The sequence below is a fragment of the Ziziphus jujuba genome, chromosome 5 (genome assembly GCF_031755915.1).
Source record: "Ziziphus jujuba cultivar Dongzao chromosome 5, ASM3175591v1".
Classification (NCBI taxonomy): domain Eukaryota; kingdom Viridiplantae; phylum Streptophyta; class Magnoliopsida; order Rosales; family Rhamnaceae; genus Ziziphus; species Ziziphus jujuba.
In genome coordinates this window covers 4,467,219-4,489,624 of record NC_083383.1, presented here as the reverse complement: position 1 = coordinate 4,489,624, position 22,406 = coordinate 4,467,219, and the positions used below count along the sequence as shown (strand labels likewise).

At 35.8% G+C, this 22,406-nt stretch overlaps 1 pseudogene; it reads left to right on the top strand.

Moving 5' to 3' along the window:
• The first annotated feature begins 271 nt into the window (after window positions 1-271).
• Window positions 272-20,923, top strand: LOC125419978 (acetyl-coenzyme A carboxylase carboxyl transferase subunit beta, chloroplastic-like; annotated as a pseudogene).
• Window positions 20,924-22,406: the final 1,483 nt, after the last annotated feature.

The following is a 22,406-nucleotide window of genomic DNA, read 5'->3' as shown; positions in this document are numbered from 1 at the left end:
AGCGATAAGAGTAGTAAAAGCGGGAGTTGCAGTATACGAACCAGTATGGATGATAGTGCAAAAACTCTAAGAAAAAGGGAGTTCGAGAGAGCTCTAACTAAAATAAGAAAAAGAAAAAGGGATTTAGAGAGAGCTCTAACAATTAAAAGAAAACAAACTAAAATGAAATAAAATTTAAAAAAAAAACAAATTAGAGAAAGCTCTAGATGAAATAAGAGAAAGAATAAATGATTTACCATTTTCTCTAAATCAAATACAAATACAAATAAGAGACAGAAAAAGTGATTTAGAGATAACTAAAAAATACAAATATTTGTGGGTGCAAAAATTGTTATGGATTAAATTATAAGAATTTTTTTCAATTTCAAATGAATATTTGTGAACATAGTGGACGTCATTTGAAACTGACTAGTTCAGATAGAATCAAAAGTTCGGTTGACCCAGGTACTTGGGAGCCTCTGTATGAAGACATGGTCTCTAGGGATCCCATAAAATTTCATTTGTAGGAGGAACCTTATAAAGATTGCTGTGAATCCACCCGTGCCCGCACAATCGACAATCAGCTGGGGTGCTGACCCGATACGAATGAAGATCGGACCGACCACTAGGGCTCAAGGTAAGAGTTTTAAGGAAAACCTTACTGCCTTTATCCAGGGATTAATTCATTCTCAAGAGAACTTATCAATACCCGTAGATCCAAGACCTGTTTTGAGCATACAAGTGGTGGAAGCCAATACGGACCCGGGTAGCGGTTTGGTGCATTTATGGAGTCCAAGCAGCATGAAATGGTTCCAATGCTTCATGAATTCAATACATATGTTTAAGAGGTCATGGAATCAAGTCAACGTAGAATCAAAAGCATCCAAAAAGGACTTGTACGGATAGCATCTCAATTTGGCCGAAAATGTGTTGTTTAGCCACTGGCTTTGACTTTTCTTCTTGTTTGACTTATTCCAATCAAGGGGCAACGTGTGGGAATCATTATTAATCATATTTGGAATCCTAAATGGCATATGGCAGATGATTTGGAGCCCAAACAAGCTGGAGATTGGTCAAAGATACCTTAGTAGTCAAACTAGTTAACTAGTTTCCTAATTTGATTTTGACTTTTTGTTTTAGAAAATTAGTCTTTTATTTGGCTTCTATTTATTTATTTTCTGGAAAAATCAACTTAGGAAAATTATTATTTTATTATTTTCATTGTAAATTCATTAATTCCTAATTCAAAATAAAGAAATTAATTAATCCAAATTAGATTAGGAAATGAGGTGAATTTTGGCCAAGCTAGGTTTCCTATTCTTCAGTGGCCTATTTTACCTAGATAATTAGGGTTTTATCTTGTAAATTTTTAGCATATTTAAGGGCTTTTTCCATCAATGATATTCAGAACATTATTCATTTAGAAAATTATTTGTGAGATTGAATTCTCTTTGTTCTCTTTGAACACCTAAAACTTAGTGTTTTAGTTTGACTTATCAATAGGATATCCATCACCTATTATGGCATCTTCATTATACCAAGGTTTCTAATAACAGGTTGGTTAAAAGTTGAGGTGACCATTAGAACTTGAACATAATTAGATCCGGGCTAATATAATATGGGTTTAGGCGCAGGTCGTCCTAGGTTCATATCATTTGGTATCAGAACGAAATTTTGTTCAGGTTTAATCTATCTTTATTTTTTTAATTTATTTTTGTGTTAATATACACTTTTATCATTAGGTTAAGGTTGTTTCTATCGTCAAACACATTCTACATCTTTGAAAAACAAAAAAAACAAAAAAAAAAAACTCATTCTTTGTTAAATTAGGATTTTCTAGTTTTGCCGTATTTTTTTGTTTCCTAGTTTGTTGGTTGTTTTTCATCATTGTTCTTGTTAATTTTGGTTTTGTTGATTTTTTTTTGCTGTTTTAGTCTTAAATATTTGCATTCATATATTCAAAAGAAAAAAAAAAACAAAAGAGAGAGTTTTGAAAGCATAATGCATAAAAAACCTAAAATTTGTGCCCTTTTTTTTTTTTTTTTTTTAGTTTTAAGAGTGGTCTCAGGTTTGGTGAATTTATGGCTGTAGAATTGTCATTTTTGGTTTTGATACTTGCTATTGCAATTGTTTATGATCTGTGAGTTAAAAAATAAAAAATAAAAAAACTGCACATTATATTTTTGTTGTTGGAGGCCACAGGTTTGGTGAGATTTTGCTATTGGAATTGCAATTTGATTGCTAATTTTTGTTACTGGATTTGTGTTTGATATTCAGTGAAAAAAATAAAAAAGCCGAATAAAAAAAAAATTTAAGTTTGTTGAATTTGGTGTTGAAATTTGTTGCTGGAAATTTCTTGGAGCTGCTGTTTTGTTTTCTTGATTATTTATTCAATATTTGGAGTTGTTGGAGAATTATTTATGTTGCTGGATATTTGAATTTTGGGAGCTTAAATTATTTGGATTAAAATTAGTTAAAGGAATTGATACAAAACTAGAATTACAAGAACAACAACCAATACTATTCTGTAATTTTGTTCAAATTGATTATTGTTTGAGTTTGAATTTCTTTTTCTAAAATTTTATTCTTGGATTATTAATTTCTTACCATCTAGTCCAGTTCTTATCAATTCCAAAATTTCCTTGTTGTTTGCCTTATTTTGCCTAGAAAAGCCGAAAACTAGGTTTTGCCTTATTTATTAATTCATTCTGTTTTGTTGATCAGTTTAATTAAAACATACTTGTGATCTAATTATTGTTTTGTGGGTGCTTTAATTAGAACTTTGAGATAATTATTTTAGTGGAAAAAGGCAAGAGTGAGAGAGCTTAAAAGAGGGTAAAAGCCGAAATTAGTGTGGAAACACAAGTGTCGAGACCTAGATTGAGTGAAACACGTGAGGGAGTGATTTTTGGTGAGAATATATTTTATTTTACATTATTTATACTAACATGGCAGATTCAAGGGTGAGAAGAGGAGATCCATGTTGGGGTGAGAAGGTTATGACCAAGAGCAAGCTAGCTTGAAGTGTTAGCAACAAGCAAGCTTTTGGTGGTGCTCTTGGGAATGGTTGTGTGTGAGTTGTGTTTTTAGGTTTTGGTTATGGTGTTTTCTGGTTTTTAGGGTTCCTAAAGTGTTCTAAGGTGTTGAAGAAGAGATGAGAAGAAGGGGACCACGTTAGGTTTTGAAAATGAGGCTTAGATGTCTAGCCATTTCATTCATTTTACAATATAAGCTTGAAATTACAACTAGTTCACACATGCCAAGCATGTGAGCTTACAAAATGAGTAAAGTATTTGAAATTTAAAAAAGTAAAATGGTCAACACCTAACTTTTCATACACAAAAGAGTCAAAAACCAGCTGTAACATGTCTATTCCAAATATAGTAAAAAGTGGCACATGGTTTTGAACTAAGTTCCTATTGTTTAACTAGTTTGGGTAAACAACCAAACTAGCTTCACCTACTTAGTTCCCCTTTGTATCTGCTTATGAAACTTGGTTTGAAGCATCCTTGGTCATCAATAAATATTGTTCCAAGAGCTAGGAAAGTTCTGGAACCGGATCATGGGCCAAACAGCTCCAAAGCTGACCCATACTCTGCATACTGGGCCCATCAGATACAGCAATCTATTTGGAATAGAAAATGGACTTTCCCATGTCATTTGGATCTGAAATTTGAACCATAGTCTTCTATATATGTCGGTAGACATCCCTCAAAATTTCCACCCAAAACTCCATTTGCAACCTGAGATATAAGATAAATAGTGGAACTATGTTGCTGGAAATTATGAATCCAGCACCATAGGCATTTCAAGCATAACATTCCTACTCTTTTGTGCATAATTTTGCCTATACTTTTGCATACATAACTTAGGCACAAAACATTATCAAAATATACCTTGCATAAATTAAAAACATACAAAAAAATATAAACTCATAAAAGGAAAGGATTTGATACCAAGGTGTGCATGCTGGCCGGTGACATGTACCATCAAGTGGCAAAATTGCCACACTTCAACACTCCTCCTTGGCAATTTTGTATGAGACATTGAGAAGTCCTCTCAATATCTCAAATCTCTTCTTTCCCAATGGCTTGGTGAAGATATCCACCAAGTTCTCCTCGGAAGTCACATAGTCCAACTTCACTTCACCACTTGCTTCAAATTCCCTTAAGGAATGATACTTGACCGGTATATGCTTGGTCCTCCCATGTTGGACTGGATTTTGTGCAATTGCTATTGCTGAAGTATTGTCACACAATATTACCGTGGCTTCCTCTTGCTTCAAGCTCAAGTCCTCCAATAATTTCCTAAGCCAAACACCTTGATTAGCACAACTTGAGCAAGCAACATACTCGGCTTCCGCGGTGCTTTGTGCAACGGTTTGTTGCTTCTTGGAATTCCATGAGAAAGGACCATTTCCAAGAGTGTAAATGTAGCCCGATGTGCTCTTGCTATCATCCAAAGAACCAGCCCAATCACTATCACTATAACCAAGCAAAGCTTCATTCATGCCATCCTTGTACCATATACCAAAATCACTAGTACCTTTCAAATACCTTAGGATTCTTTTTCCACAACTAAGATGATTTTGTGATGGACTATGCATAAATCTTGACAAAACAGCCACACTAAACATGATATCCGGTCTAGTAGAGCATACATATAAAAGGCTACCAATTAAACTTCTATAGATGGAAGGATTTACCTTTGGAGAATCATCATCCTTCACCAACTTGGTGCCTTCATTCATAGGTGTGGCAACGCTATTACAATCCTCCATGTCAAACTTCTTGAGCAACTCCTTCACATAGCTTTCTTGAGATATGAAGATGCCCTTGGATGATTGGACAACTTCAATTCCAAGAAAGTATTTCATCTCTCCAAGGCTAGACATCTCAAAGTTCAATTCTAGCTCACCTTTGAAGTTGCTCACTTCTTTCTCATTACCACCGGTCACTAGGAGGTCATCAACATAAAGAGACACCAACACCATGCAACCATGAGTCATAATATACAATGTAGGCTCATTAGGACTCCTCCTAAAACCATGCTTTGTCAAAAAACCATCTATCTTGGCATACCATGCCCTAGGAGCTTGTTTAAGGCCATACAAGGCCTTATGTAGCTTGTATACCTTCTCTTCACTTCCTTTCTTCACAAAACCTTCGGGTTGCATAACATAGACCTCCTCCTTCAATATTCCATTCAAGAAGGCTGACTTCATATCAAGGTGATATACTTTCCAAGACTTTTATGCCGAAATTGTAAGAAGAAGTCTTATGGTTTCCATCCTTGCAACCGGTGCAAAAGTCTCTCCATAATCCACACCGAGTTGTTGTGCATATCCTTTGACAACAAGCCTTGCCTTGTGCTTATTGATGGACCCATCCGGATTGTACTTGGTCCTAAAGATCCACTTCACCCCAATAGCATTCTTTCCCTTCGGTTTTGTTACCAAGCTCCAAGTGTCATTCTTGTTTATCACATCGATTTCATCTTGCATGGCTTGTCTCCACTCTTTTCTTGCCATAGCCTCATGGACATTGATTGGATCACTCAATGCCACATTACACCTTTCATAAATCTCATTAAGAGGTCTTGTGCCTCTCACACCATCACCAATCTCCAAATCAGCCCCTATGGAGATTTCTAGCTCATTCTCATCATATTCATCATCATGGGCAGCACCTTCATCATTTCCTTGTTCCTCATCATTATCATGAGCTTCAAGCCGATTGTCTTCATCCATACTAGCCAACTCCTCCTTACTACAAACCCATTTAGCTTCCTCATCAACTTTCACATCTCTACTTATCACAAGTTTCTTGGTTTCCAAGTTATACACTCTATATCCCTTGGTCACATCACTATAGCCAACCAAAACACCAACTTATGACCTTTCATCAAGCTTTCCTCTCTTCTCTTGTGGTACTAGGATGTAACAAATGCTTCCAAATACCCTTAGATGATCAAGAGAACGCTTATATCCAAACCAAAGCTCAAATGGGGTTTTACTCCTCAAAGACTTGGAGTAAAGCCTATTTTGGATGTAGATGGATGTATTAACTCCTTTGGCCCAAAACTTCTTTGGCAAGACACTTTCAAACAACAAACATCTAGCCATCTCCATGATGGTACGGTTCTTCCTTTCACATACACCATTTTGTTGTGGTGTGTATGGTGTAGTGAATTGATGAACTATACCATGATCCTTACAAAGTTGTTTGAAAGTCTCACTTGTGTATTCCCCACCATTTTCCGTCCTTAACACCTTTATAGTGCAACCGGATTGATTTTGCACTAACTTCATAAATTCTACAAACTTCTCCAAAGCTTGTGATTTTCTTTCAAGGAAATACACCCAACACATTCTTGAGTAATCATCAATGAAAGTTATGAAATACTTGCTGCCATTTAAGGATGGAACACTCATAGGACCACAAATATCCGAATGTATAAGTCCTAGCTTCTCCTTTGATCTCCAAGAATAAGATTGAAATGCTAGCCTAGTATGCTTTCCTTTTTGACATACTTCACACACATGTTCTTGCTTCTCCACCAATGGCATGTCTCTAACAAGTTCATGTGTGCCTACCAATGACTTAAAGCTAGCATGGCCTAGTCTTTTATGCCAAAGTTGAGAGGTGTTCTCAACTTTGGTGTTCAATGCAACCGATGCACCATTTTCATCCATATTCAACCTAAAATTCTTGTTCTTCATTCCAACACACATTAATTCATTTCCATGTGGATCAACTATAGTTCATGTCATGTTTGAGAAGTGTAATGCATATTTGTTCTCAAGCATTTGACCTACACTAAGTAAGTTCTCACATAAAGAAGGTACATAGAGAACATCATGGATAGTTTTGATACCTTTGGTGGTGTGTATCACCACATCTCCTTTGCCTTTCACTTCCATCAAGGCTCCATTTCCAATTTTGACTTTGTTGTGGCTGCTCCTATCCAAGTTTGTGAACCACTCATGCTTGTGAGACATATGGTGTGTTGCTCCACTATCAATGATCCATCCTTCATCATTCTTGATGCTACTAAAACAAGTAGCAACAAACAACTCTTTGGATTCACTATCACTTGCATTATCTTTAGCAACATTTGCTTGTTGCTTATCTTTCTTGTTTGCCTTGCATACTCTCTCCACATGACCCTTTTGTTGGCATTTATGGCAAAATGCATCCGGCCTCCACCAACACCTTCTTGGATGATGACCTTTCTTCTTGCAATGGTGACAAGGTTCATAGGACTTCCTCTTGGGTTTGCTAGTTTCACCTTTCTCCTTTATGACCTTAAGCTTGTTCTTCTTTTGATTTTGTGTCCTTTGATGTTGTTTAGACACAAATGCAACCTCCATTGATTCTTCATGTCTAATCCTCCTCCTTTGCTCCGTAGCTTGCAAGGCATTCACCAACTCAGTCAAGGAAATTTCATATAGATTCCTTGACTCCTCCAATGAAGATATCTTAGCTTCAAACCTCTCGGGCAAGGAGACCAACACCTTCTCCACAATCCTTTGGTCACTTAATCTTTCACCTAGCACCCTAATTTGATTCACCACATTAAGAAGCCTTGTGGTGAACTCCTTAACCGTTTCTTTGTCTTTCATCTTGATAGTCTCAAACTCCCTCCTTAGGTTAAAGATTTGCATTTGCCTTGTCCTTGCACTCCCTTGGAACTCATCTTGAAGTTTGTCCCAAGCTTCTTTGGCACTCTCACATGCCATTATCCTTGTGAAAATGGTATCACTAATACAAGAATGAATGGCGGTGAGAGCCTTGAAACCTTTAGCCAATTCCTCCTCATGGTGCTTGATTTGGTTGACCGTTGCCCCTTGTCTCAAAGGCTCGGGTTCTTGGGGATTTATGGTGACCTCCCAAAGACCATAAGCCTTCAAGTAGGCTTGCATCTTGATACTCCGAATGTTGTAGTTCTCCCCATTGAAGATAGGAGGAGAAGGAGTTGAAAAACTTGAAGAAGCCATGTGAATGTTGCTTTCTAGTATGAAGGAATATGAAAATATATTTGTGCTTTCAAGTATCTCTTCACTCTCAAGGAACGAACCAGCCCAAAAACCTCACAAATCTCACAAAAAATATGCCTTGCTCTGATACCACTTTGTTGGGGTGAGAAGGTTATGACCAAGTGCAAGCTAGCTTGAAGTGTTAGCAACAAGCAAGCTTTTGGTGATGCTCTTGGGAATGGTTGTGTGTGAGTTGTGTTTTTAGGTTTTGGTTATGGTGTTTTCTGGTTTTTAGGGTTCCTAAAGTGTTCTAAGGTGTTGAAGAAGAGATGAGAAGAAGGGGACCATGTTAGGTTTTGAAAATGAGGCTTAGATGTCTAGCCATTTCATTCATTTTACAATATAAGCTTGAAATTACAACTAGTTCACACATGCCAAGCATGTGAGCTTACAAAATGAGTAAAGTATTTGAAATTTAAAAAAGTAAAATGGTCAACACCTAACTTTTCATACACAAAAGAGTCAAAAACCAGCTGCAACATGTCTATTCCAAATATAGTAAAAAGTGGCACATGGTTTTGAACTAAGTTCCTATTGTTTAACTAGTTTGGGTAAACAACTAAACTAGCTTCACCTACTTAGGTCCCCTTTGTATCTGCTTATGAAACTTGGTTTGAAGCATCCTTGGTCATCAATAAATATTGTTCCAAGAGCTAGGAAATTTCTGGAACCGGATCATGGGCCAAACAGCTCCAAAGCTGACCCATACTCTGCATACTGGGCCCATCAGATACAGCAATCTGTTTGGAATAGAAAATGGACTTTCCCATGTAATTTGGATCTGAAATTTGAACCATAGTCTTCTATATATGTCGGTAGACATCCCTCAAAATTTCAGCCCAAAACTCCATTTGCAACCTGAGATATAAGATAAATAGTGGAACTATGTTGCTGGAAATTATGAATCCAGCACCATAGGCATTTCAAGCATAACATTCCTATTCTTTTGTGCATAATTTTGCCTATACTTTTGCATACATAACTTAGGCACAAAACATTATCAAAATATACCTTGCATAAATTAAAAACATACAAAAAAATATAAACTCATAAAAGGAAAGGATTTGATACCAAGGTGTGCATGCTGGCCGGTGACATGCACCATCAAGTGGCAAAATTGCCACACTTCAACAATCCACCTTTGAGAATTAATGAAGAGAAGTCCGTAGGATTTAAAGGCGATTCCCGAGCTACGGGGAGTGGTGAGCAAACAGACATGAGGGCTGACTTGGAATAATTACAGTAGATGAATGCTCAATTCGACCACATAAATCAAAGGATGGACAAAATAGAAACATCTCATGGTGGACCAAATTTGAGGCAAGAGTTCCATGGAGGTTGAGGTCGAGGTCGAGGAGGCCGTGGACGACCTAGAGAGGAGTTTGAAGAGGAAAATTTTGGAGATGATTTCAAGGAAGGAATGGATGAAACACTTCCTGTCCAAGAGAGGCTAGGCCATGGAGACATAGGAGAGAGGACGTAGATCATGATCTTGGCAACATCAAGGTAAACATACCACCTTTTATGGGGAAAAGTGATCCGAAGGCTTACTTGGAATGGGAGGAGCATATGGAGATGATCTTTGATTGCCATAACTATTCGGAGTTTAAGAAGGTGAAATTGGTAGCAATGGAATTTGGTCATTATGCACTCCAATGGTGGACCAATGAGCAAAACACCCAAAGGAGAATTGGTGATGACTTAATCACTACATGGCAACAAATGAAAGGAGCCATGAGGAAGCGGTTCCTACTATCACACTATCATAAGTTGCTGCATCAAAGACTTCAATCTTTATCTCAAGGAACTAGGTCCGTGGAGGATTATTACAAGGGGATGGAGATGCTTATGATGAGGTTAAGTATGAATGAAGATAGAGAAGCAACCATGGCAAGGTTTCTTAGTGGTTTGAATCGTGAAATAGAGAATCAACCAGAATTGCAACAATATGTGGAATTGGAGGAGATGTTGCATGTGGCTATTAAATTAGAGCACCAGTTTAAGAGGAACGGTGTACGCTCACAGTTTGGAGGTGTTTCCAACAATGGAAGATCAAATCCAAGTAGCTGGAGAAACAATCCTACCTACGAAAACAAGCCAAAGCTGAAGGTGTGGGAAGAAAGCATCAATCGGCCAAAAAAAGAGCCTAGAGTCGAATCTATCCAAGCACCTAAAAATGGGTAATATCTTATCCTAAGCCTTCAAGATCTAGAGAAATTATTTGTTTTAAGTGCCAATGATGAGGACACATTGCTAGCCAATGCCCGAATAGAAGAATCATGGTGTTAAAGGGTAATGGTGAGCTAGAAACCAAACAAGGAGAGGAAGAACTTGAAGATGAAGTCGAGACAATCCATGCATCCAAAGCCAAATTAAACTTGGTTTCTAGGAGAGTACTTATTGTATACAAGGATGAGGATCAAGTTCAAAGGGAAAATATCTTCCACACCTGATGTGAAATCCAAGGTAAGATTATTTATAGTGGAAGTTGTACAAATGTGATTAGTAACATTGTGGTTGATAAATTAGGCTTAACAACTATTAAACATCCAGAACCTTATAGATTACAATGGCTTCATTATAGTGGTGATATGAAAGTGAATAAACAAGCCAAAGTGAAATTTAGCATAGATAAATAAGTGGATGTTGTTTTGTGTGATGTTGTACCTATGCATGCTGGACATATTCTATTAGGTAGACCATGAAAATTTGATAAAGATGCTACTCATTTTGGTTAAAAGAATTGTATTATTTTTAGATTTAAAGGTAAGAAGGTCAAGCTAGAGCCAGTGACTCCCAAGGAAGTGTATAAAGACCAATTACAAATACAACAAAGGAGGGAGGCCGAAAAATTCAAGGAGAAGGCTAGTATGGCACCAACGACTTCACCATCCATTGAAGAGGGAAAAACTGAGCTTGCAGTCCAAGGTAAGTCCTCTAAAACCCAGATTGAGTGGAAAAATTTTAATAAACCTTAGACTAAGAAATTTGTTGCAAAACCGAGAGTGATGTTACAACCAATGAATCTGTGAGCGAGAAAGGAAAAGAAAGAAAAGATAAGACAAATAAAAAATTGTATTTGAGTTTTGAGGATGTTAATAAAGCAATTTCAACTAAGAAACCAATGCTGGTTATGATATATAAAGATGCTTTTGTTGTATAGAACTTTATCTGCATTATTAAGAGCTTTACTTAGTGGAAATTTGAAAATTCGAAAAAGTAAAATTTTTTCCATTATGAGCATGTATTTCTAGATTTTGTTGTGATAGTGTTTTACCTAGGATACTTGGCTTGGTTGCACTTACAAAAAGAGAGGTTTCCAAAACATAGAAAGTCAAAGCTTATGCCGCGTGTGGATGGACCTTTTCAAGTTTTGGAGTGGATAAATGACAATGCCTACAAACTTTATTTGCCGGGTGATGCGAATCCACCCGAGACAGCTCGACCAATAACCCGCTGGGGTGCTGACCCATTACAAATGAAGGTGGGGCCGATCACTAGGGCCCAAGGCAAGAAGTTCAAGGACAATCTTGCTGTCTTCATACAAGGAATAAGTCATAGTCAAGAGGGGTTGGCCATATCTAAAGAACAAAGGCCTGTTTCACTCATACAAGCAATAGAAGCCAAAACGGGGTCGGGTGACGTTTTTAGTAACAATAAAGAGGCCGGGTTGTATGAATTGGAACCCCATCTTTATGGGTTTAATTTATATGGAGGATGAGTCATAGAAACCAGTCAAAGCAGCTTCAAAGCCGACCAACAAGGAGGTTTGTGTACAAGGAGAAGGAAAGGCCGGATTTGCTGTATTCTTCGCGGGCTTTACTGTATTTTACTGTATTAGCCTTTTCTCTTACTTCCAAGCAAGGGCAACGTGAGGAACTTCACAATAAGCTTATTTGGCATCCTACAAAGCATATTTAAGCTGATTTGGAGCTCACTTGGGTCAAAGAATTGGTCAAAGTCAATGTAGTCAAAAAGCTAGTATTTTAGTTTCCTAATTTTATTCTACTTTTTGTTTTAGGAAACTACCATTATTTTTAGTTTCTATTTATTTATTTTCTGGACAAATAAGATTAGGAAAGTTATTATTTTATTATTTTCTTTGTAAATTAATTAATTCCTAATTCAAAATAAAGGAATTAATTAATCCAAATTAGATTAGGAAAAGGAAAGTTTCGGCCAAGGTAGAATTCTTCATTGAGTGGCCGGTTTTTCCTAGGGTTTTTAGAGTTTATTTTGTTTCTTTCAAAGCCTATTTAAAGGCTTATTTTTCATTAATAAGATAACTTTTAAACTTTGATTTGATTAAGAAAATACTTGTGAGATTAATTATCTCTTTGTTCTTTGAGAACACCTAAAACACCATTAGAGAATTGGTTATTTTAGCTTGACTTATCAATAGGTTTTCCATCCCCTATTGTGACGTCTACATTATACCAAGGTTTCTAACCACAGGTTGGTTAGGGGTTGAGGTCATTCCATTAGAACTTGAACTTAATTAAAGATCCGGGCTAATATAATACGGGTTTAGAAGCAGGTCGTCCTAGGTTCGTATCATTTGGTATCAGAGCTAAATTTTATTCAGGTTTGATCTATCTTTATTTGCTTTATTTGTTTTTGTGTTATTCTGCAATTTTAGCATTAGGTTAAGGTTGCATCCATCCTATAGACGTTCAGCATCTTAAAAAAAAAAAAAAAAAATTCATTCCTAGTTGAATTAGGATTTCCTAGTTTTACCGTATTTTTTGTTTCCTAGTTTGTTGGTTGTCTTTCATCATTGTTCTTGTTAATTTTTGTTTTTTGTTGATTTTCCTTTTCTGTTTTAGTCTTAAATATTTGCATTCACATATTCAAAAAAAAAAAAAAGAAGAAGTTTGCGGCACCATTAAAAAAAAAAAAAAAAAAAAGAGCTGCACATTTATGATTATTTGGTGGTCATGGGTTTGGTGAATTTTTTGGAGTTGGAATTGCAAATTTGTTATTTATTCTTGCTACTGCAGTTGTGTCTGATATTCAGTGAGTGAAGAAAAAAAAAAAGAAAAGAGAAAAAGAAAAAGAAAGCCGAATATAAAAAAATAAAAAAATAAAAATTATATATATATCGGTTTGTTGAAAATTGGTGTTGAAGTTTGTTGCTGGAAATTTTTTGTAACTGCTGCTTTGCTAATTATTTATTCCATATTTGGAGTGTCCGGAGAGTTATTTTTGCTGCTGGATATTTGAGTTTGAGTGTTAAATTTTTTGGATTAAAATTAGTTAAAGGAATTGATACAAAACTTGAATTACAAGAACAACAACCAACACTTTTCTATAATTTTGTTCTCTTTGATTCTTGTTCGTATTTGAATTTCTTTTTCTGGAATTTTATTCTTGAACTCATAATCTACTACCATCTGGTGCAGTTTTCAAAAATTCCAACGTTTTCCCATTATTTTGTGTTTTCTTGTCTAGAAAGCCGAAAAATTAGGATTTGTTGGATTCTTTCGGTATTGCCTACTTTTTTTTTTTTTTCTCTACTGTCTTGTTGATAAGTTTAATTAAAACATACTAGTGATCTAATTGCTGTTTTTTTTTTTGGTGTTTTAATTAGAACTTTGAGATAATTCATTGAGTGGAAAAAGGCAAGAGTGTGTGAGCTTAAAAGAGGGTAAAAGCCGAAACTAGTGTGCAAACACGAGTGTCGAGACCTTGTTTGAGTGAAACACGTGAGGGAGTGAATATTGTGAGGATTTATTTTATTTTATTTTTTTGTAGTATTTTACTAACATGGCAGATTCTAGAATAAGAAGAGGGGATCCACCCTTGAGGATCAATGAGGAAGAGTCCGTAGCATTTCATGGCGATGACCGAGCTACCAGAAGTGGAGACCAAGTGGACTTGAGAACTATTTTGGAATCAATACAGCGGATGAGTGCTCAATTTGAGCATGTAAACCAAAGAGTGGGAAGATTAGAAGCCTCACAAGGAAGGCCGAATACAAGAAATAGGCAAGAATTCCATGGAGGACGAGGCCGAGGACGAGGAGGTCGAGAGAGGCCGAGAGAGGAATTTGATGAGGAGCCATTGGACGGTGACTTTGAGGAAGGTATGGACGAAACCTTTGCTGTCCAAGATAGAGCTGGCCGTGGGAGATATAGGAGGGAGGATACAGATGAAGATTTGGGAAATATCAAGGTTAATATCCCACCTTTTATGGGTAAAAGTGATCCTGAAGCTTATTTGGAGTGGGAAGAGAAAATGGAGATGATTTTTGACTGCCATAACTATTCGGAAGGTAAGAAGGTGAAGATGGCAGCAATGGAGTTTGGCCATTATGCACTCCAATGGTGGATAAATGAGCAAAGCACCCGAAGGAGGGTTGGTGAAGACTTAATTACAACATGGCGACAAATGAAAGGAGTCATGAGGAAGCGGTTTGTGCCATCCCATTACCAAAGGTTGCTGCATCAAAGGCTTCAATCTTTGTCTCAAGGAAGTAGGTCCGTGGAGGATTATTACAAAGAGATGGAGATGTTAATGATGAGGTTAAACATGAGGGAGGATAGGGAGGCAACAATGGCAAGATTTCTTGGTGGGTTAAACCGTGACATTGCCAACCAACTTGAATTACAACAATACTTGGAATTGGAGGAGATGTTGCATGTAGCCATTAAACTTGAGAACCAATTCAAGAGGAGGGGTGTTAGTACACGGTTTGGAGGAGTTTCTAGCAGTGGAAGGACAAGTTCAAGTGGCTGGAAAAACAATTCCACTTATGAAAACAAGTTGAGGCCGAAATTAGGAGAAGAATCAACCAACCGGCCAAGAAGGGAGGTCAAGACCGAATCTGTCCAAGCACTTAGAGGTGAGATAAAATCCGATCCTAAACCTCAAAAATCTAGAGAAATAATTTGTTTTAAGTGCCAAGGAAGAGGACACATATCCAGCCAATGCCCAAATAGAAGAATCATGGTATTAAAGGGTGATGGTGAGCTGGAATCCGCAAGTGAAGAAAGTGGCGCTGAAACCGAGCAAGAGGAGGAATGTAATGAAGATGAAACCGAACCTGTAGATACATCTAAAGCCGAGTTGAGCTTGGTTTCAAGGAGAGTACTTGCTGTTTACAAAGATGAAGAGCAGATACAAAGAGAAAACATCTTCCACACTCGCTGCGAAATACAAGGTAAAATTTGTAGCATGATTATAGATAGTGGGAGTTGTACTAATGTGATAAGTAATCTTGTAGTTGATAAATTAGGTTTGAAAACAATTAAACATCCAGAACCTTATAGATTACAATGGCTTAATGATAGTGGTGAGATGAAAGTAAACAAACAAGCCAAAGTAAAATTTAATATAGGTAGATATGAGGATGTAGTTTTATGTGATATTGTACCTATGATTGCTGGACATATACTATTAGGTAGACCATGGCAATTTGATAAAGATGCTACTCATTTTGGTCGAGAAAATAGTATTGTTTTCAGGTTTAAAGGGAAGAAGATCAAGCTGGAACCATTATCTCCTAAAGAGGTTTACAAGGACCAATTACAAATGCAACAAAGGAGAGAAGCCGAAAAGCTCAAGGAAAAAGCAAGCATGGCACCAACGGCTTCACCATCCATTCAAGAAGGTAAGATTGAGGTTGCTGACCAAGGTAAGGGTTCTAAGGTTCATATTGAGTGGAAAGACCAAGAAAAAGCCGAGAGAGAGGTGAGAAAAGAGAGCAAACCCGAGAGCATAAAAAAACTGGAAATTTCCGCCAATGAGAGCCAAACCAAGGAAGGAAAAAGAAAAGAAAGAAAAGAGAGGAAAAACCAGAATTTTTATTTGAGTTTAGGGGATATTAATAAGGTTATTGAGTGTAAGAAACCTTTGCTGGTCATGCTTTACAAAGAAAATTATTTTAATGATCAAACTAATTTTGAAGAACTTGAATTGCCAAGTTCAATGATTTCTCTTTTGAAGGAATTTGGAGATGTCTTCCCAAGTGAAATTCCAAGTGGACTACCACCTATTCGAGGGATAGAACATCAAATTGACTTTGTTCCAGGGGCTGCAATACCAAATAGACCAGCTTATAGGAGCAATCCCGAAGAAACAAAGGAGCTGCAAAAACAGGTAAGTGATTTGCTTGATAAAGGATATATTCGTGAGAGTTTAAGTCCATGTGCTGTTCCTGTTTTGTTGGTACCTAAAAAGGATGGTTCTTGGAGAATGTGTGTTGATTGTAGAGCTATAAATAATATTACCATCAAATATAGACATCCCATTCCTAGATTAGATGATATGCTTGATGAATTGCATGGTGCTTGCATGTTTACAAAAATTGATCTTAGGAGTGGTTATCACCAAATTAGGATGAAAGAAGGTGATGAATGGAAAACCGCATTCAAAACTAAATATGGACTGTATGAATGGTTAGTTATGCCTTTTGGATTATCCAATGCACCTAGTACTTTCATGAGGCTTATGAATCATGTAATGCGTCCATTTATTGGTAAATTTGTGGTTGTTTATTTTGATGACATTTTAATATATAGTCGAAATTTAGATGACCATGTGGATCAACTTAGGCAAGTTTTGCAAGTTCTTAGAAAGGAAAGATTATTTGCTAACATTAAAAAATGTGACTTTTGCAAAGAAGAGCTTGTGTTTCTAGGTTTTGTAGTAAGTGCTGCAGGAATCAAAGTTGATCAAGCTAAGGTGAAGGCAATCCAAGAGTGGCCGGTTCCTACTTCCATTACCCAAGTGAGGAGCTTTCATGACTTGGCAAGCTTTTACCGAAGATTTGTCAAGGATTTTAGTACCATAGCAGCACCATTGAATGAAGTTGTCAAGAAGAATGTTGGCTTCAAATGGGGGGAAGTACAAGAAAAATCTTTTAATTTGTTGAAAGAAAAATTGTGTAATGCACCTTTGTTAGTTTTGCCAAATTTTTCTAAGACTTTTGAAATTGAGTGTGATGCTTCGGGTGTAGGTATTGGAGCTGTTTTAATGCAAGAAGGAAGGCCCATAGCCTACTTTAGTGAAAAATTGAATGGAGCTGCCCTAAACTACCCGACTTATGACAAGGAGATGTATGCTTTGGTAAGGGCTTTCGAGACGTGGCACCATTATCTTATGCCAAAGGAGTTTGTGATTCATACGGATCATGAGTCTTTGAAGCATATCAAGGGACAAGGAAAGCTCAACCAAAGGCATGCTAAGTGGATTGAGTTTATTGAAACATTTCCATATGTGATCCGCTACAAAAAAGGTAAGGAAAATGTGGTTGCCGATGCATTATCCCGAAGGTATGTTCTCTTTTCTACTTTAGATGCTAGATTGCTTGGATTTGAACAATTGAAAGAACTTTATGAGCATGATAGTGACTTTGGAGAAATTTTTAGAACCTATTTGAAACATGGATTTAATAAATTTTACATATTTGAGGGATATTTGTTTAAGGGAAACAAACTTTGTGTGCCTAATTGTAGTATAAGGGAATTATTGGTTCGGGAAGGACATGGGGGTGGTTTAATAGATCATTTTGGTATTTTAAAGACTTTATCCTTGCTGCAAGAACATTTTTATTGGCCTAACATGAGGAGAGATGTTGAGAGAATTTGTGAAAGATGTGTGAAGTGCCGAAAAACAAAATCAACATTGAAACCGCATGGATTGTATAAGCCTTTGCCGATTCCTACCTATCCTTGGATAGATTTGTCTATGGATTTTATTCTTGGGTTGCCTAGGTCAAGGACAGGTAAGGATTCAATATTTGTTGTAGTAGATAGGTTTTCTAAGATGGCACATTTTATTGCATGTAATAAAACTGATGATGCATCCAACATTGCTAATTTATTTTTCAAGGAAATTGTGAGATTGCATGGAATGCCAAAAACTATTGTGTCGGATAGGGATGCTAAGTTCTTAAGCTATTTTTGGAAAACATTGTGGGCTAAATTAGGTACTAAGCTTTTATTTTCAACTACTTGTTATCCACAAACTGATGGACAAACCGAAGTAGTAAATAGAACCTTGTCTGCATTGTTGAGAGCATTAATTAGTAGAAATTTAAGGACTTGGGAAGAATGTTTGCCACATGTTGAATTTGCATATAATAGGTCTTTACATTCAGCAACTAAATTTACTCCATTTGAAATTGTTTATGGTTTTAATCCTTTGACTCCATTAGATTTAACACCTTTGCCTTTAAGTGAGCGTGCTAATCTAGATGGAAAACAAAAAGCTGATTTTGTAAAGCAGATTCATGAGAAAACCCGAGCAAACATTGAAAGGAGGACCGAGCAATATGCAAGGGTGGCTAATCAAGGCCGAAAATCAATGGTGTTTGAACCTGGAGATTGGGTGTGGCTGCATTTAAGGAAAGAAAGATTCCCCGAACAAAGGAAATCAAAACTCATGCCGAGGGGTGATGGACCTTTTCAAGTTTTGGAGAGGATAAACGACAATGCTTACAAGCTTGATCTACCGGGTGAGTATAATGTTAGTGCTTCCTTTAATGTTGCTGATTTATCTCCTTTTGCTGCAGGTGATGATTTTGATTTGAGGACAAATCCTTTTCAAGAGGAGGGGAATGATGCGAATCCACCCGAGACAGCTCGACCAACAACTCGCTGGGGTGCTGACCCATTACAAATGAAGGTGGGGCCGATCACTAGGGCCCAAGCCAAGAAGTTCAAGGACAATCTTGCTGTCTTCATACAAGGAATAAGTCATAGTCAAGAGGGGTTGGCCATATCTAAAGAACAAAGGCCTGTTTTACTCATACAAGCAATAGAAGCCAAAACGGGGTCGGGTGACGTTTTTGGTAACAATAAAGAGGCCGGGTTGTATGAATTGGAACCCCATCTTTATGGGTTTAATTTATATGGAGGATGAGTCATAGAAACCAGCCAAAGCAGCTTCAAAGCCGACCAACAAGGAGGTTTGCGCACAAGGAGAAGGAAAGGCCGGATTTGCTGTATTCGTCGCGGGCTTTACTGTATTTTACTGTATTAGCCTTTTCTCTTACTTCCAAGCAAGGGCAACGTGAGGAACTTTACAATAAGCTTATTTGGCATCCTACAAAGCATATTGAAGCTAATTTGGAGCTCACTTGGGTCAAAGAATTGGTCAAAGTCAATGTAGTCAAAAAGCTAGTATTTTAGTTTCCTAATTTTATTCTACTTTTTGTTTTAGGAAACTACCATTATTTTTAGTTTCTATTTATTTATTTTCTGGACAAATAAGATTAGGAAAGTTATTATTTTATTATTTTCTTTGTAAATTAATTAATTCCTAATTCAAAATAAAGGAATTAATTAGTCCAAATTAGATTAGGAAAAGGAAAGTTTCGACCAAGGTAGAATTCTTCATTGAGTGGCCGGTTTTTCCTAGGGTTTTTTAGGGTTTATTTTGTTTCTTTCAAAGCCTATTTAAAGGCTTATTTTTCATTAATAAGATAACTTTTAAACTTTGATTTGATTAAAAAAATACTTGTGAGATTAATTATCTCTTTGTTCTTTGAGAACACCTAAAACACCATTAGAGAATTGGTTGTTTTAGCTTGACTTATCAATAGGTTTTCCATCCCCTATTGTGGCGTCTACATTATACCAAGGTTTCTAACCACAAGTTGGTTAGGGGTTGAGGTCATTCCATTAGAACTTGAACTTAATTAAAGATCCGGGCTAATATAATACGGGTTTAGGAGCAGGTCGTCCTAGGTTCGTATCATTTGGTATCAGAGCTAAATTTTGTTCAGGTGTGAATCATTATTAATCATATTTGGCATCCTAAATGGAATATGAAAGCTGATTTGGAGCCCAAACAAGCTGGAGATTGATTAAACTAGTCAACTAGTTTCTAACTTGATTTCGACTTTTTGTTTTAGGAAATTAGTCTTTTATTTAGTTTATATTTATATATTTGCTGAAAAAATCAACTTAGGAAAGTTATTATTTTATTATTTTCATTGTAAATGAATTAATTCTAATTCAAAATAAAGGAATTAATTAATCCAAATTAGATTAGTAAATGAGGTGAATTTCTACCAAGCTAGGTTTCCTATTTTTCGATGGCCGGTTTACCTAGATAATTAGGGTTTTATTTTGTAACTTTTTAGCCTATTTAAGGGCTTTTTTCATCAATAATATTCAGTACAATATTCATGTGGAAAAGTATTTGTGAGAGTGAATTCTCTTTGTTCTCTGTGAACACCTAAAACACCATTAGTGAATGAGTGTTTTAGTTTGACTTATCAATAGGATATCCATCATCTATTGTGGCGCCTTTATTATACCAAGGTTTCTAATCACAGGTTGGTTAGGGGTTGAGGTGACCATTAGAACTTGAACATAATTAGATTTGGGCTAATATAATACGGGTTTAGGCACAGGTCGTCTAGATTCGTATGATAGATCATAATGATTTTAATCAAAGAACGACAAAATTAATTGATGGACTAAATGGTATTCCTGTAGCAATCGGGGTTATGGATTTTTAGTTTATGGGGGGTAGTATGGGATCGGTAGTGGGCGAGAAAATCACACGTTTGATTGAACATGGTACCAATAAATTTTTACCTCTTATTCTTGTGTGTGCTTCTGGAGGAGCATGTATGCAAGAAGGAAGTTTGAGCTTGATGCAAATGGCTAAAAATTTATTCTATGTATCAATTCTTTCATCTCCTACTAGGGTGGGGTGACAGCTAGTTTTGGTATATTGAGAGATATCATTATGGCCCAACCAAATGCCTACATTGCATTTGCTGGTAAAAGAGTAATTGAACAAACATTGAATAATATAGTATCCAAGAGTGCACAAGCGGCTGAATATTTATTCCATAAGGGCTTATTCGATCCAATCATACTACGTAATCCTTTAAAAGGCATTTTGAGTGAGTTATTTCAGCTCCATGCTTTCTTTCCTTTGAATCGAAAAGTGAAATCAAAAATAAAATTAAGGAGAGCCATATATCTTTATCCTTAATTTTATCCTTAATTTAATATTTAATAAATTCAAAAGTTTATTACTTGTTTTGTGGTAACCAAGTAGTTATTTAGTTTATAGGAAGCAAAGTCAAAATTCCAAGAATGTATTTTTCCTTGGTAACATAATCTTAAATTGGAAAAAAAATCATGAGGATACTTTTTTTTATCGATAGCCCTGATTACTAATCAGGTCAGTAAATCTCTATCAAACGAAATAAAAAGAGCCAATTCTATCTCTCTCGTCCACAAAATTGGGCCAGGGGGTCCTGCATCTTTCTCTATCCCTCAAGAATCCCCAATTTTACTAAGAATCTCTTTTGTCGGATCGTACTATAATGAATTTTTTCTCGAAGGGAAAAACAAAAATGAAGAATAATAAAAATAAATAATGAACATAATAAAAAAGTGAATTATCATACATATATTGCATGTAGAAAGATGGATAAGCCCATTTATTTACTTATTTTATTTACATATTTACACTTTTGATTTACATTAATTATATTATATACGTACTTAGTATATTTTAGTCTATTATATACTTTACAGACTTAAAATGATTTTTTTATTTAATATATATTAAATATATTAAAAATATATATTAGTTTATAGACTCTTATATTATAGACTCCTTATTATATCCTTATTTTATTATCTTATTTTATTATATCTTAGTATATATACATTATAGACCCTTTATTAATAATTAATATTAATTAGTGTATATACTCACTTAGGTATACTTAGTATAATAGTATAACTATTATATGAATTATAAGATATCTTTATAACAAGTTAAAAGATCAACATAACAATAAATAATAGGCACAAATCAAATATTAAATTGAGGTACCCATTCTATGACAATTCTTAACACCTTACCCTTTATTTTTGTGCCTTTAGTGAGCTTAGTTTTTTCGGCAATTGCAATGGTTTCTTTCTATCTTCATGTTCAAAAAAACAAAATTTTTTAATTACGATGGAGCAAAATCTTATCTATTTTTTTTGTCAAGACATACATGAATCATAGCACGGATATCTATTAATTATAATATGGTATAACGTGTGGCTTCTTTCGAGCATAAGCTCATATGAATGTGTAAACATGATATATGAGTAATTGAATTAGAGCTATTTTCAAATGGACCGATATCGGGATGAATTTCTAAAATGTAAAGTCAATATATGTATGTGGATATCTATAAGATATCATATGAAAGGGATATTCGTATTTTAGTTTAGATCTAGGCACTTCGATGAATTACTCTTAAAAGTTCTCATCATAACAGTGCTAGTTGATGAGAGTTACTTTGAAAACAAAAAAATTAAAGTAAATTTGTTTATGGTTATTCCCTAATTCCAATAAAATGCAACTAGATCTAGCATAGTATAAGTTAGCAATCAGACCATATATGGATAGAACTTATAGC